The sequence below is a fragment of the Nelumbo lutea genome, chromosome 5 (assembly GCF_056320005.1).
Source record: "Nelumbo lutea isolate HS-2025 chromosome 5, American lotus-T2T, whole genome shotgun sequence".
Taxonomy (NCBI): Eukaryota; Viridiplantae; Streptophyta; class Magnoliopsida; order Proteales; family Nelumbonaceae; genus Nelumbo; species Nelumbo lutea.
In genome coordinates, this window is record NC_142688.1 from 30,995,358 (window position 1) to 31,010,919 (window position 15,562).

The following is a 15,562-nucleotide window of genomic DNA, read 5'->3' on the forward strand; positions in this document are numbered from 1 at the left end:
AGCACGTACACATTTACTAGTAGAAAGAAAGATGCAAAAGAAGATTTAAGGGTAAAAAACTTCCTTCTACTATGCTCGTTAAGCAAGTTCGTAAATGGATAATGGAGATCAACTTGTCATAATATAAATTCGACTCTCATGAGATCAATCCATCTATTTTATATTACTTGAACATTCCTATTTGATCTATTAGGAAAGAAAGCTTTCCGGGATCTATTGGCACTATCCATCTGAATTTCCCCTTAAACTGAACTTGATGGGTCTTGTCGTGGGAACTCAAGTGATTGTGCTGGAGGTGGGATTATTAGAGATAGCAATGGTGTAATGGTTTGCACTTTTTATAACCTTTATGGTGATGGCACATCAATGCAGGCCATGTGTTGGGCGCTTCTAGATGGCTTAAATCTTTGCTATAGCAAGGGATTAATAGAAGTGGAAATAGAAAGTGATAACAAAATTCAATGAATAACCTCATTGGTTCTCCGTCGCTTCCTTGGTGTATCACTTATATGTTAAGAAAAATCAGATTTATATGTTTAGTTATGAGGTATAAAGTTTGTCATACTCTTCGTGAAGGTAATAAGCTTTTAAAACCGATCTGGAGAATGAACCGATCAGGGGTTCAATTCCTGGGTTGAACGACCAACATGTTTTGATAAAAAAATAAAAATAATAAAAAAATAAAAACGGTCAAAACCATTCGAACGGTTAATTGCCCAGGTCAATAGTTTGCTGACTAAAATCAACGGTTTTTGGAGAAAATCCGATTTCAGGGAAAAATGGAACCGGTCACCTAACTGGTTCCCGATTTTTCCAGTCTGACCGTTTGGTCTAGTCCGATTTTGAAAACCACGATCATGTGTTTAATTCCCCCATTGAGATTCCTCGTGATCTCTTAACCTATTTGAGGGAGGATTGCATGCGACTGCCAATCTTAAGAATTGATTAATGAGGTATTTATGGTCTTTTATTTGTTTTCTTCTATTTTCTGTAATGTTGTTGGGTAGGGTTGAGTGGGAAAGGAAGTATGTTTGTATTTTAGGTCTTGTGGCTAGGTGGGCTACATCCTCTCTTGTAAATGATTTTCCTTTTGATGTTGGCTGATTAATAAAAAGTTTGGGATAAGTAGACTGTACTCCCCCTCAGAAATCCGAAATTACATCTACCTCTTAGTCTACTACTAGCCCCCCTATAAATCGCATCTTGCCTATGAATTTGACATCAATCCACGGCTAGATTCATTCCACCCCTAGGGTGAAGCTAAGATTTCTAGGGGTGGACTGAATAGTTAAAACCCCAAAAAGTTTTAGGTGGCCACCCCTCCACTTGGAGTAAGTTTGGGAAAAAAAGATTTTTTTTTTTCATATTGCTTCTTAATTCTTTTAGAATTTTGTGATGTTTTTTTTAATTTTAAAAATAAAAAAGAAATATACTACCATTCAAAGTCACCGACAACCAATTCAATTAAGAAATTGAATGGATGTCATACTTTTAACATCAATCCATGCATGTGTGCAAGTATTGACCAGCTTGGATCACTTACCTATAAGAACTCTACACCCACAATTACCCACAATGACATCACAACCACACAAGGGAACATCTCCTTGCTTGTATGTTATTATGCATGGGAGATGTTCTCGATGCATGGCTATAGTGCTTTGTGGGTAGGTACAGGTAGAGTTTTTATGAATAATCGAGAGTGATATAAAGCACATGATAATTGGATTTAACTTTTATTTGTATTAGATCAAACCGGGAACCGGTCACTTGATTGGTTCCAGTTTTCCCCAAAACTGTTGATTTTGGTCAACAAACCGTTGAACCGACTGGTTAATCGTTCCAATGGTTTTGACCATTTTTCCTTTTTTTTATTATTTTTTTATTTTTTTGTCAAAACGGGATGACCATTCGGATCAAATGGTTGGACTGTTTGACTGATAACTGAACCCTGACCGGTTCGGTTTTAAAAACCATGCTTTATACTAATGCTCCTTTTGGAAAGAAAAAGGTATATATTGTGAACATGAATAAGGGCAACTTTCACATGGTAGTTATGTGATTCCTTTATTATCACTTAAAGACGGTCATCCGGGCTTAGGGAAAATCCATTCAATGGTTTATAGGAAAAAAATGGAACCCATTCTATTATTTATTGGGCTCGTTCTTACATCATGTTGGATCAATGTGAAGCAGAAAGGGAAAACACGTCGGGTTTGGTTCGGGCAGTGTTCCCGATCCAAATGTACAACTTGGCTAGACTTCCTTTTACCAAAAGGAGCATAATCTTACATCAAGTCAAGTCCATTAAAGGCGTGTACTGAACAATGAACACTAGTATGTTCAATTTTGATTGGTTCCGTAATCCATGTACATGTTTTTGTTTGTATTTCATCATGTTCTACTCCTAAAACCTAATCTGTAAGTTCATCAAATAAAAGTAAAGTTATGGGCAAAAAAACAAAAAATGTAAGTACAACCCAATTTTGTTGACATCAAGGTTCAAAATATCGTTCAGTATTAGCTCCTATCAACTGATATGTATTATATCAGGGTTTTCTTGATGTATCCCTACAATAAGATCGGCTTAAAAAAATATCAATACAGATTGATACACCCCTATATCGATATCTAGAGCCTTGATTGGCATAATTGAGTGGTACAAGGTCGGCTACTTGCATATTCACAAAGAAGAAAATCAAGTTGTGATTGGCTAATGAAGGCCATGGCGTCAACATCTTGGAAGTGGAGGCCACTCACTTAGACTTAGAATATATTGTTTCCCTCTAGATGCCTTAGGGTGTTCTTTTTCTAGATGTCAGTAAGTATCTTTCTTAGTATCAGAAAAAAAAATCAGTAAACGACTCTTCACCCACCCCACACATAAAAGTATACGACACAATGTCCCACAAGCATGCCTTCGGATTCACCTATGCCATCACTTAAACAAAAGCGTTGGACAAGTGTCATGCATAATTTAACTCTTGATTGTGTGCTTACTCAATATGATCATCAATTTTAATTTACCAAGAACCTCTTTCCAGTTTGGCAATTTGTGGTTGTGGATGATTGCATAATTTAACATCTAAAGGTAAATTTTGGAATGCAATGATTAATGGGAGAATGATGGTTCAACCCAGGGTCAGAATTTTTAGGCCCAAAGTATAGTTGGGGTGGTATCGGTGTATAAAGTGGGGTTTTTGACATTTTGAATGTTTATAATTTTAAGAAAATCAGAAATTTGCATTGGACCTGTCCATACTTTTCCTATGATTAAATTGATTATAGTCTGGATTTGCTCCCAACAAAAAATGCTTCCAACGTGATCTTTGCCCGCACATCTTCAACATATTTCATCAAGTTCTACAAAATATGTTTGAGATGTGTGGATATAAATCATGCTGGAACGTGTTGGAAGTGTTTTTCTTTGGGAGCAGATCCGGACTCGAAATATTACTATTGTGGAACCTTTTGTTTATCAACATAGACTCTAATGGAATCAGATTCTCCCATACCTTTTGTGGTTCATACTTTTCTCTTGTCAGTAGTGTTGATAATATTGCCAATGACCTAAGACAAATGATAATCTCCATATGAATGAATTATAGTGCTTTGTCTAGAACAAGTGATCCATTCATATGGATTATAGTGTTCCAGACCTTTCCTCTCAAACTAAACGAGGAATGTGAGTGTTGCAGTGTTGTTTGCATCAACAAAATGGAACCTATCTTCTAATTCTAATACTTTCCCAATTGAGTGTGTGTATTGGCCTAATAAGTTATTGCTTTCTCACCTCTAGATGGGTATATATTTACCTCCAACAAGACAACAAGCAATTTGTCTTTTCCAGCATGCAAGAGTTGGTCTAGGATACCTCTAATTCAAAGCCACTATTTATTTGTAGCTGCCTATTTTGAACCGCGAATAATTTTATCATTACTTCAAGAAGAAGCACACTATTCGATGTAATGATAAAATCTTAGGCTTGCAAGTGTGAGAATGCAAATTCGAGTTTGAGGGGACTATCATTTTATACTAATTAAAAATGTCAAAGGTTAGGACTGTATACAATCTACCCCTCCCATGACCCCAAATAGGAATTCACATTAGTGCCCCACAATTCCCTACAGCACATCCCAACTGTGCATTGGAAATATCTTCCGATGATGTCTTACCATCTCTCATACTGTCATCAGGAGATGTTTCAATACACAATTGGGATGTGTAGTGGCATGTGGGGTGTTGTGGGGAGCTGATGTTAGGGGTGGCCACGAGCCGAGCTCTTCATGAGCTACTCGAGCTCAGCTCGACTCGGTTTCAACCGAGCTTTGAGTCGAGCTTGAGCCCAATTTACAAGCTCGATTAATAAATGAGCCTAATAGAGCTCGACTCATGACTCGTGAGGCTCGCCAACCGAGCTTGAATAATAATAATAATAATAATAATAATTATTATTATTATTATTATTATTATTATTATAATTTTTAAAATTTTATTATTATTATTATTATTATTATTCGAGCTTATAATTTTTAAAATTTTAAATATAATTTATATATATATAATTTTTTATTTTTATAAAACCTTTCTTCTCAAATCGAGCTCGAGCTTATGAGTTTTTGACTCGAGTCAAGCTCAAGCCTTGAACAACCTTGTCGAGCCAAGCTTGAGCCTCATATTATTTGGCTCGACTCAGCTCAAATCCACTCCTAGCTTATGTGAACTACCCAAATAACTGAGAGTGGGACCACCATTGGATAATGGCGTTTTCAAAAAGAAGCAAATTTCAAACTATTGAAGAGAACTAAGCTAAAAGTTTAAATTGTTTATGATCACTCAACATCTAGATCTTATATATATATATATATACTACTTTAAAAAGTATGAATGACCTCAAGAATATTTCTAGAATTTTCTAAGGACAATATTTACCCCTCTATATTTAAATTTAATGATAAAAAAATGAGGGCAAATAGGGTAACCGGTTCTTGATATTAAATGATGAATTGAAAAGAGGTAATTTAAAGATATTCAATGCATTCAATTCTCTCTCATTACATCCAATATTTAAGTTATAAACTTGCATTCATGTTCATTGAATCATATATTTAAGTCATTTTTTATTTCTTCTCATCATTAAGTTCTATTAGATAATTCCATACTTAATGAATTAATAATTCCAATAACATAAGAGCTTATATACTTTTAAAATCTACATAGAAAAAATAGTGTTTTCATCTAAGTGGTGGTAAGAAATTAAATCATTTTAGGTCAAATGGGTTAATCCATGTTGCCATGATTAAATAATAAAAATAAAAATTATAAAAAAATGAAAAAAATAGAAATTAAAAAAAATGAAAACATTTTTAGCATACATATTAAACAATAATAAGTATGATAAATAAGAAATGTTTTTATTAATTATGAAAATGGAATGTAAAATTTAAAACCAATTGGAAATATAAATATTTTCCTATTCTCTGTCATTAAATCATATATTTAAGATATATTTTTATCATCATTAAATTCTTGTAATTAAATCCACAATATTAATTTTAATGTATAAAAATAAATATTTTGAAAACAAAAACTATTTTCTTCCCTTTGGTGGTGGGCAAGCAATTTGACAATTTTGGGTCAAATGGTTTAATAAATAATGTCATAATTAAATAATAAAAAACTAAAACAAATAAGTATGAAATGTAAGAAATATGTTTATTAATGATGAAAACGGAATGCCAAATTCAAAATCTACTAAGAAATTAAATGATTTCATAGTCAAATAATAAATTTTTAATAATAGAACATACAAAGAATCATAAAAGTAAAAATATAAAAAGATAGAGAAAAAATTTGGCACATTTTTAGTGCTATATATTTACAAAAAATAAAATATTGGGTAATCTATAATATTGTGCAATCATTATATTGAACAAAAATAAGTTTTATACATAAGAAATAATATGATCAATGATGGAAATGTAATACAAAATTTAATGTCAACCTAGAAATGAAACAATTTTTATTTTTAGATGGTGGGTTAGTGGTTTGAGTAAAATGATACCATAGACAAACAAAAAATAAGTGTGATAAATGAAAAACATTTTATATAATATAAATGAAATATATAATTTAAAGGGAAAACTATAGTCAAAGCCAATTATACATTTAAAATTAGGTTGCAAGTTGGTTTGGAAACCAACAAAACTCTAACGATCGGCTCTACATTTTAAATTATAAAAACCTTGCCATGTCATTAGAGGCTTTTGTGGTTGTTGCAAACATGGGACTCTTATTCTATGTTGGACACAATAAAAAAAAATTATATCTAAAATAGGTTTTTAGTTTCTCTCACATTCCCTGTGTCTTTCAATCTCCCTCCCTTCTTTCCCACTCTCACAGTCATCTCTCGATCTCTCCCTTCCTCTGTCTTTCCCACTCTCTCAACTTCGGTTTATAGCCAAATCAAAACCTCACACACACACACACATGCACACTCTCCCTCTCTCTTTATTGCTCTCCCTTAATTTTTTTGATTCTTCTCCCTCACTCTCCCTCTCAATCAATATCTCATTCTCCCTCAATCTCTATCGTTCTCTAGTTGGTGTAAATTTCATAGCCAAGAGTTTCTTGTGATTTTTTATCAAATTGGTGTAATAATTTTTTAACCATACCAAGTTGTTTTAATTTTCTTTTATACAATCTAACTAATATCATATAAACGTGTAAGAAAATAAATAAAAAATAAAAACGAGAGAGGGAGATGGAGAGAAACTAAGGGAAATGATAGAAATTAAGGGAGAATGAGAGATTGACCAAGAAGGAGAATGAGAGAGATTGAGGGAGAACGATAATTAGAGAGAGAGAGAGAATGAGAGAAATTGATATAGATAATGTAAATACAGAAACCAAAAACATTTTTATTTATTTTTAAATCACATAGCCGTTGAGCAAATAAAAATGAGAGAGAGAGAGAAACTAAAAACATTTCTTTTTCCAATCACCCAACATTAAAGGCAATTTCAGTATAAGCTTTTTGTTGTGTCCAATATGGATTAAGAGTCCCATGTTGGCAATAGCCACATAACCCTCCGATGACATGGCAAGGGTTTTTATAACCTAAAATGTAGATTCGGTTGTTAGAGTTTTGTTTGATTATGGACCAACTCGTAACCTAATTTTCAATGTACAGCCGGCTCCGTTCGTAATTTAAAATTAATCCAAAAGCAATGCTATTTTCTTATATAAATGGTGGGTCAATGATCAAACTTTTCAAAGAAATGCGTGATGTCATAATTGAATAATAAATATTTAAGTTTATTTTTGAACATATTGTTACTTTTGTTAATTTCTAATTTCTATTTTAACTACGAAATATTTGAAATACAAGTAATTAATATAAAAAAAATTCTCACATGCAACACATGTGCTTAATTACTAGTGTGTATATATATTGAATCTCCTTCTACTACTCTTTTGAAGAAAAAAGTGCATATTGTGGACATGGAGAAGGGCATCTCACATGACAATTATGGAGAGACAGTTACTTGTGGACTTGCCTTATTGGAAGATTATGTATTTTATTTTTTTTTCATTGAAAGAAAACTAGAAAAGAACTGGTAAACAGATATTCAGTCCCTTTACATGCAAAATGGTTCAAAGAAGCAATCCAAAAATGTTGCATGCATGATTGTATCAAGGCTACCTAATGAGCCGACAAGGAGATCTTCTAAACATTTTCCCTTGGTTAAATTCATTTACTCGTTGATGGTGATTTGCCCATGAATTTGTTAAACCATCTCTCTCATGCTTCAACAACTATAATTTTATTGACAAGTTATGTTGGTAATTCTATCACTATGAGTTTGTTTTACATTGCCATTCCCAAGCCCAGATAAAAGAGGGTTGGCAGCTGGCACTAAAACTTTTGTCAAATTCTCATGCCGAGGGATCATAAACAATTAAAGAATGGTGAAACAAAATTCATATAACTGACCCCATATAGTTCGAGCATGACTCAGATGATGATAAGATAACCGAATTATGTGCGTTCGTAATTTGGTTAGATCAGAAACATTCAACCAAATCTGATCCAGTGTTGGTCTAATTTAAGGGTTCTAGGCAGAACTTGAAAATGGGTCAATCATGAGTGATCAGCCAGTTTTTCAATGAGCAAAGATCCTAAATCGACCTTGACCCAAATACCCAATTATCAAACAGGTTCAGAAGTTCAAGACAAGAAATTCCATCCCTTAAGATAGAACACTATTTAGGCGTACAAGTACTTTCCTTTATACAAATAAAGAACATTTAAAAGAATAAATTCCAATAGCTTATATTACATACATATAAAAAAATGTACATGTACACTAGTAAGAAAGTTACTAAAAAAGAATCTTCTACAGTACAGTTTCTAGTTTGCAGAGAACTCTTATTTTACTTTTTAAGTTTCAGATGATAGTGAGAGAATGGAAGAAAGGAAAAAGCCATTTCCATCGTATCATGTGACTGTAGTAGGCTTAGCCTGTGCTTGTCCCAGGTGAGCAATCTTTTTTCATTTGGATCCACCTCTACATATCTATATTCGACAGGCCACATCCTGTCTCAATTACATGTTATATAGCTAAGCATGTCTGTTCAAGAAAGATCATCCCTCCACCACCCCAAAAGAGAAAAAATTTATGCTTGACCTAGAGGCTTCTATCCATTTTCAAAACCCAATTCATCAATCAACAGCATTTTCTTTTTTTTTTTTCCTTCTTTTTTTGGAGTATCAAATTTCATGAGCGATGGGAGGAAAACCCATTTAATAAAAATAGTCTTAGCTTACAAATTGAGACTTTAGCATCTATTTTGTTAGGGTAGACCAAGTAAAAAAATAAATACATATTTAAACATATAAAGTATATTTGTACTTTGTGATATGATGTGGGTTAGGGTAGTTCCAAGTGAAGACACATCTGTCACTGTATACACTTCTTTGAAATGTTCCTTGAGGTTTTATTTTTAAATCTGGTTCACTTTCACCGTAAGAATGATATTTGATTGTGAATGAAGGTAAATCATGAACTTGTGATACTTTTTTGTCTTCAAATATCCATGGATGTGACAAGAAGAATCCTGGACACACAGCAAGCAAGATGACAGGATAATAGGCATATGTGCCACCACCTTTTTTCTTCCTTCCTTTGGCCATTCAAGATACCTTGTCAAAAGGTAAAAAATAATGCAAAGGTTGATTAGATCAAAACCCTACTAAAAACCCTAGAAAATCAAATATAACAAAAGAGCTAGGGACTAGCTAGGGAGTACCTGCTTTGGGAGTTGGCTCCTAGCAGGAGATAATGAACCAGCTTCCATGGATGGTTGATAGCTAGTTGGAACCCACCAATCCAGTGCCGAGTCATGTTCCCTGAATACATCTGATTAATTCTGGGGAAGTGTTTCTTCTTCCTTCAGTTCACACCCCAGAAGTCTACAACTCATGAGCAAAATAATACTTCAACTACTGTAACTTGACAACACATGAAATGAAGGATACTCAAGTGATCCCTAGATCTGTTTCTATCTCCTTCCTCTTGTTTATCTTCTTCTTCTATAAAATCCTTCTCCTCTATGAAATTAAGGAATACAACAGCAAAATAGCCCAGTCAAGAGCCATCTATCTGGGTCTGAGTCTGCAGCCATGACTGAGAATGCATCGGATAGCTCCTCTAAAGAGCAAGACCGATTCCTCCCCATAGCCAACGTGAGCCGTATCATGAAAAAATCGCTCCCAGCCAACGCAAAGATATCGAAGGAAGCGAAAGAGACCGTGCAAGAATGTGTGTCGGAGTTCATCAGCTTTATCACTGGCGAAGCGTCGGACAAGTGCCAGAGAGAGAAGAGAAAGACTATAAACGGTGACGATCTCTTATGGGCCATGACAACTCTGGGGTTCGAGAACTATGTCGGGCCTCTGAAGATTTATCTTAACAAGTATCGGGAGATGGAAGGAGAGAAGAATTCCATGCTTAGACAAGGAGATCAATCCCCAACTGAGGAGACGGCGAATACCTGCAGCAATAATAATTATGCTGTTACTGTACTTGACAAGGTCGTTACTGATCCGATGGCAAGCAGGGCGACCTTCCAGAGTTTTAATGGCGGGTTTTATTCGCTGGGGGCTCAAGTAGCTTCGAAGAACCACGGAGATGAAGGGAGAATGGTTGACTATGGAGACAACTCGAGGATGGGTACTCTCTACACTGGTAAAATCTAGGAAAATTTGGAGGTAGATAGAGTAAAATCATCGTGGGGTTGAGTAGGGGTAATTTAAATTAAGGGTTCTCTTTATTTTTCTCCATTCTGTAACTTGGTGGAATATAATATATGGAGATTTTCATAGCCGGAACTGCATATGTTTCGACATATTAGTCGATATGTGGGTATTAATTAATTGATGTTTCAATATTTTGTGTGTATCTTGTGACTCTGCTACTGTTTTCTATTGCGACATTCTTCGTCTCTCTGTGTTTCTTAGAAGAAGAAAAATGAAGAGAAAGAGAGGACTACTAAAGGAGCCCAGCTGGGTGAGATCAAGCGTTTACTTGCTATTCTGTACATGTTTCAAACTGCATTTATCAGTTCTGGTTTAGACGTTTACAGGGAAAGTAGCGATGGTGGGACTTGTAGGGATTTCTATGAGATAGTAGGCGTTTATCTTCAGATTATATTAGTAGTATGGCATTGCAATTATATGGGTTTTGGGCCTTTTGGCCAGGGAAATTAATGGAACAAAGAACGAAGCAGTGGTAAACTGGTAAACTAGCAACTCGTCAGGACCTGGGCCAGGCTGGTCTGGGAATTTTTTTTTTTCTTTTCCTATTATGAACCCATCCAGGCCCTTAAGAGAAAACAGAGTAAAATCCCTTGGGCTCGGTTTAGGAGTGCAAATTAAATACAAATATGTTTGATGCATAACCTTGTATCCAATATTTTTAAATCTTGATTTTGCACTGTATGGATTTGTATTTGCAGTCTATATACTATATTTATATCTATATTACTTATAAAAGTGTGAATGGGTCTTATTCTTATTGGATAGAATTTACCCTTTGATCTTGAGATAATATGAGGGCAAATTTGTATTTTAATAAAAAAGCTTTAATTGAGATAATAAACCAGATGAGCAACATTTATTAATAGAAACTTTAAGACCGCATCTATACTATTATTAAAAGTTTGAATGGAAGGGAAATGTTTTGTTTGATTAAGTAGGTGTTTGGCATCAATGTTGTTGCTTTAAAGATATTTATGAGAAAATGGTGTTGTATGCATGAGGGTCCGTTGCACCGTTTTCTTAGAAAGTGGCTCATTTTTTGGTTTGGCATTGATACTACCACATAGGCTGTTTTATGGGAAAACAACACTGGTTTTGTTTGGTACCAATGCTTTATAACCATTTTTTTAAGCATCGCCTTTTCTAACATGGCATTGATGTGGCGTCGTTTTCTTAGAAAACAGCATTGATGCCAAACACCGCCTAAAATATCCCAATTTTTTAATTTGCACCCTATCTCATTGCAAGGACAAAATGTAATTTGAGTAACCATTCTTTCTCATTTGAATCCTTATCATTAAGTCTTCTATTTAAGGTACATAATAATTCCCAATAACATTAATTGAATTCTATTCTTAAGTAGAATACCCCTATTTTTTAATTTGGTCTCTTCAATTATGAGGGCATAAAATGTAATTTTAACTACTACATTTTTCCTCATTCAATTCCCTCTCATTAAGTCTTATATTTAGGGTATTAACTCCCATTTTTTATTTTTTTATATTAATTGACCATATTAAAAAAGAAAACTAAGTGTACCAAAGAATAATTGTTTTATTGATGATAGAAATAAAATACAAATTTAAAATCAGCCCAAAATGGAGTTGTTTTCCTATTTGGTAGCGAATCAGCAATTCAACCTTTTAGGTTAAATGTGTAAGCCCTTGATGTCATAATTAAATAATAATACAAATTAAAAAGGATGAAAACAAACAAAAGTATAAAAAATGCAAAAAAAAGTAAAAGACATTTAGGCACATATTTATCATATTAGACAAAACCAAGTGTACTTAATAAAAATAAAATTGTAGAAAATTTTGAAAACATATAATTTACTATCATCATCATCATCATCATCATCAAAATTTGTCACGTGCAAAGTACATGCACACTTGTAAAATTTAGAAATGCAAAGATGGACGATACAAATAAAAGGTTTAAAAATATAGTAATATGTATAGTTCAAAATATAAGGTTTAAAATATTGTATACAAGTTTTTTCACTAACAATGTTGTGTGTGTTTGGAATTGTGGGTGTTTATTGAAAAAACACTACCACATAGGCACCACTTCAACATTTCCCCCATTATATGAATCCATACGCATAGGGACTTGCAAAAGTAGACTTTGGTTTATGTGCGTGCTTATTGTTGGGAAAAGCTTCAATTTAGCGCTTCCCCAAATGGGTAGTCATTTATTCACTATTTTGTTGATGTGGCATCTAATAGCGCTTAAGTGTCAATAAATGGGCTCATCATTGCTTTTCTCAGTTTTCCAAACAAATCAAGTATAAAATGTTTAGTTAATAAACACCCGCGGTGCCAAACACATACATTGTGGAACTATATTTTTTTCTTCAATGTTGAAAACTCTTGGGTTGTAATTCTCAGTATAAGTTGTGCTTCATGGAAGGATTGCGGGTCTTTATACATCAACACACCTTTGGAGAGTGGGAGTAAAGTTATATTGATCCAACTCATCAAGTATTGGGTGCAAGTCGGATGCCGGATTTAAAGAATTTACATTGCACTAGTATAGTTTAATTTGGACTGTTCCAGCTTTGTTCTATTGACCACATCGTGTTGAGTATGGGGAAAACTACTCCTATATATTCATTTTATTTGGGACCCACTATCTATGTCAGAATCTAACCAATTATCTCTCTCTCTCTCTCTCTACACAAACACACACTAAAACACAACAATTTTTATTTTTTTATTCCATGCATGCATGTTCTCAATAATTTGAATAATATCATCTCCTAAAATTTCTCCTAAACTACCTCCCCCATTTTTTTATAAGGTTGCATTTGGAAACGAAGCAAATGGAGTGTAAATCCCTATTTAGGGTAAGTTTGCACTCTGGTTTACTTTTGCCTATGTTTGGCAACATTACATTTATGCATTGACAAATGACAATCCAATGTATATTTACATTGATAATAAGATGTAAAAGTACATCAATAAAAAAGGAGTAAATTTGAATTAAAATGTGCTTTTGATAAAAAAAAAAAAATATGCTTTATTGGAATTCATGTTCACATCCATTACAACTAAAAGTCTGTTTGGTAAGAAGGTAAATTTGTCAGTGCAAAACTAACCCAACTTTGCAATTTATATGAACTGTTTTACACTCTACATATTTGCATTCACACATTTGCATCGTTTCCAAATGCAACCTAAATTATCTCTAATTCCTATTTATCCTCTCCCCCACTTTTTATCCATATATATTTAAAGTTTGAATTAAAAATTTAAAAATTATTTAAATATTCTAACAAAATTATATAATAACTTTAAAATATTTATTAAGAATACAAAAAAATAATTATAATAGATTTAATAATACTCATATCATTAATAATTTTATATTTTTACAAAATTCATCACGAAATTATGTACTAACAATATATATTATGGTTTTCAAGATTATTCAATTCAAATGTTGTTTAAATATAAAAATTTAACATTTAACAATAAATTATTAATTAAATATTTCAATAGCTAAATATCTTAAATAACATAAAAATAACTAAATAATTATTTAAACAAAATATATAATATTATGTAATAACTTTAAAATAAATAAAATTCAAACAACAAAAAAATTTAAATATTTTATATATTATTTAAATATATAAATAACTAAATATGTTAACTAATGAAATATTTAACATAACTAGATTTTAAATAGTTAAAATCATGAAATTATGTAATGAATTTATAAAAAATCTTAAAACTAGAAAAATAGCTAGAACATAATATTCAAATTAATAATAATGAAATATTATACAAAATTAATAACGAAATTATGTAATAATAGTATAAATTACAAATTTACAGATTATTAAATTCAATGAATAATTAATATTTTAAATATAAATAATGATATTATTTAAATAACTAATTTCACGTATTCAATTAATAATTCTAGAAAGAAACTTTGAAAAATTAATATTTATTAATAATATTTTTAAAATCTTAATATATATATTTATTATATATTTATCTATATTAAACTTAATATTTTTTGTATTTTTAGTAATTATTTATTGTTTTTGTGATAAATATATTTTCAATAATTATGTACAAATTTATTTTTGTTTTATTATTTAGTAGAACATTTTCACTAATTATTGGAGATTAAACTACTATTATTTAAATTTTTAAATTTAATTTATTGTACTTATTGTATCTTTGTTATAATTTATTGATTAATATTTATTTGAGAATAAACTATTTATTGACTAATTTAATATATTTTTTAGTATTTATTATATTTTCATTATCAATATATTTTTAATAATTATGTATTTTTGCTATAAATTTTCAATAATTATTGGAGATTAAACTATTATTATTTATTAGAGATTAGACTATTAATTTAGCTAAAATTAGGAGTGCTCATGAGTTAGTTCTGCTCGGTTGTAGGATGTTTGGCCGACCAAATCAACCTGGTTAGGTTAGGGAGTTGGTCACATGAAACCAACTGACCATTAGTGAAAATCAACCAACTCGAGTTGTATCGATTTGGTCGGTCGGTTCAAAAGATTTAAACTTAAAAAATAAATTTAAATTTAAAAAATTATAGTGAAATAATTTAAAAATAAATTTAAAAATAAATTTAAAAATAAATTTAAAAATTAAGTTTATGATTAAAATATTTTAGATATGGGAATTTTCCCACTTTTCTGTTTTAAAATTTTATATAAAAAATATAAAATATATCTATGGTTACGTCATTTGATTTTGGTTGATTTAGAAATAGGAAAAATGAAATTAATCCAACCTGGTTGGGTTGGGAAATTGTTGAACCAAAGCCAATTGGAAATACTAGAAAACTGACCAACTCAGGTCGAGTTGGTTGGGTTAGTCTGTTTCATCAGTTTGATGAACAGCCCTAGCTAGCTAAAATTAGTTATTAATTGTTATTTTTGTATTGTAAAAAATTATTAAAAGTAGTATATAAAATATAAATAATTATTAATTATTTTAAAAGTTAAAAGTATAAAACAATTGTATACTCTTATGTGTTTCTATAGTTTAGCTTTTGCTTAATAAATCCCGTGCATTTGCACGGGTCCCCATTAGTGTTAAACTAAAACCAATGTTTTAAAAACCAGCATCAAGGCCAAATTGTTCTTGCGTCTTGGTTGTAGGTCATCGGTTCGACCGTTTGGGTCGAATTGGTCAGACCATAACACATTAACAAAACATGTATGCATGTATATATGTATGTATA

At 31.8% G+C, this 15,562-nt stretch overlaps 1 pseudogene across 1 annotated transcript; it reads left to right on the plus strand.

The window, feature by feature from the left end:
• Positions 1-9,563: 9,563 nt before the first annotated feature.
• LOC148851424 (nuclear transcription factor Y subunit B-1 pseudogene) lies at positions 9,564-10,462 on the plus strand (annotated as a pseudogene). Its single transcript, XR_016099513.1, has one exon. The product of XR_016099513.1 is annotated as a nuclear transcription factor Y subunit B-1 pseudogene (transcript).
• Positions 10,463-15,562: the final 5,100 nt, after the last annotated feature.